This window comes from Limulus polyphemus, unplaced genomic scaffold, assembly GCF_000517525.1.
Source record: "Limulus polyphemus unplaced genomic scaffold, Limulus_polyphemus-2.1.2 Scaffold1810, whole genome shotgun sequence".
Taxonomy (NCBI): Eukaryota; Metazoa; Arthropoda; class Merostomata; order Xiphosura; family Limulidae; genus Limulus; species Limulus polyphemus.
Window position 1 is genome coordinate 7,089 of NW_013667420.1, and position 1,690 is coordinate 8,778.

Below are 1,690 nucleotides of genomic sequence, written 5' to 3' on the forward strand. Positions count from 1 at the left end.
AGGCATCGGTGGGATTCGAACCCACGATCTCCTGTTTACTAGACAGGCGCTTTAACCAACTAAGCCACGACGCCCGCGATAAAAATGTTTTCTTAAAGTTTTATGCTTAGGTCAAACAGTGGTTATTTGATATTTTATTCTTATTTATAGATACTTTTTAAATGTTTTTAATGTTATTTCAAGACCATGAACTGTTAACTGAATGTAATCGCTAAGAAAACCCTTGACAACAACATGAATAAGTGTGTCGAAAGGAAAGCTATATCATTATTGTCGCTCTTTCTAAATGTAATAGGTTACTACTATAGGAGGTGATGACTAGCTACCTCTCTTCTAATCTTACACTGCTAAATTAGGGACGGCTATTGCAGATGGCCCTCGTGTAGCTTTGCGCGAAATTCAAACCAAACCTGTCCGGGCCAAAAGTTACATAATTGATTCGGTTTGTTTAAGGCGAAGAGTGAAGACCTAAAAACAATTCCTGAATAATACCTAACGGTTTTTAACGGTTTTTATTTGAAAAACTCAATTATCTCTCCAGGCTCGTTTCCCAAATTTCAAAATAAAAGAAAATCAACGAAGAAACATCACCGTAGCGGTTCTGAAGACCTCGCATACACGGAGGGAGACCTCTTTTACCGACCTACCATGAATAACGACCAGGTTAGTTGGTTTTTTAGTGATGTTTGAGATTATGCGTTCGACTTTATTTACTTTAATTTGTTGTGTTTGTAATGTGTCTTGTATGTCTTCCGTACTAATGGAAAAGTGCACTCCCCTGATCACGAATGACCTGGGTTGTGCCCTTGCTCCCGGAAGTTGTATTGTAATTGTGTCCGTGTTGAATGCATTTTCTGGCCATGACTGTAATAACTTGTTCAGGTCAGCGGGTTCTTGTCCTCGAACGAGAACACCGCCCCTGGGTAGACGTTTTATGTGTGTGATCTGTGCTTTCGGTTTGCACCGATTAATTTCTTTAGCTAATTGTGGTTGGTTGTAATGTCCAGGGATTCCCTGAATGATTATAGCATAAGAAGGTTTTTGATTGTCTGTGTTTTGTTGTTGTTCAATTCTTGTTCCGCCTTGTACTAGTTTTTCACTTTGTTTTTGTTTTTTTGATTTAACTAGGGTAAAACCCTGTTCATCAGTATTTGGTGTTTGTGTTTCGTTTAATGTCGTGTTCAGTGTTTGTTCAGCATCCAAGGTGCGAGCTGTTTTACTTACATGATTAAACTGTACGTTACCGCCGTTGATAGTGTCAGCCTCGGCCTCACTATCTTCGGTTTTCTTAATTACCGTTGGTGATTTTGAAATTTTACGTTTCTTTTTAGCTCTACTTAATTCTTCCTTTGCAAAGTTAATTAAACCTTTTAAGCTGTCATTACAATTATTTCGATCAGGTACACCCACGTCAGACTTACATGGATTATCTTGCATAGCAGTTGGTTTCGTTACAGTGGCTGTTTCTTCAGAGTGTTTGTTCCGTTCATCAAAGTAGGCCTTGTCCGTTGCCCTAGTCGTTTATCTACGTGTATTTTGACTAAACACACAAGACATCACACAATACATAAACAATGGTATCATTATGTGGTACCAAAAATACACTGTGGAACCAACAAAAGCACCAGCAATAGTTGTGACTCAATGCTACCACTGCCAGCGGTTTGGACATGTGGCAGCGGCATGCCAA

The 1,690-nt window shown here is 39.2% G+C and overlaps 1 non-coding gene across 1 annotated transcript; it reads right to left on the reverse strand.

The window, feature by feature from the left end:
* Nucleotides 1–74, reverse strand: Trnat-agu. The gene has a single exon. It is a non-coding gene; the product is annotated as a tRNA-Thr (tRNA).
* Nucleotides 75–1,690: the final 1,616 nt, after the last annotated feature.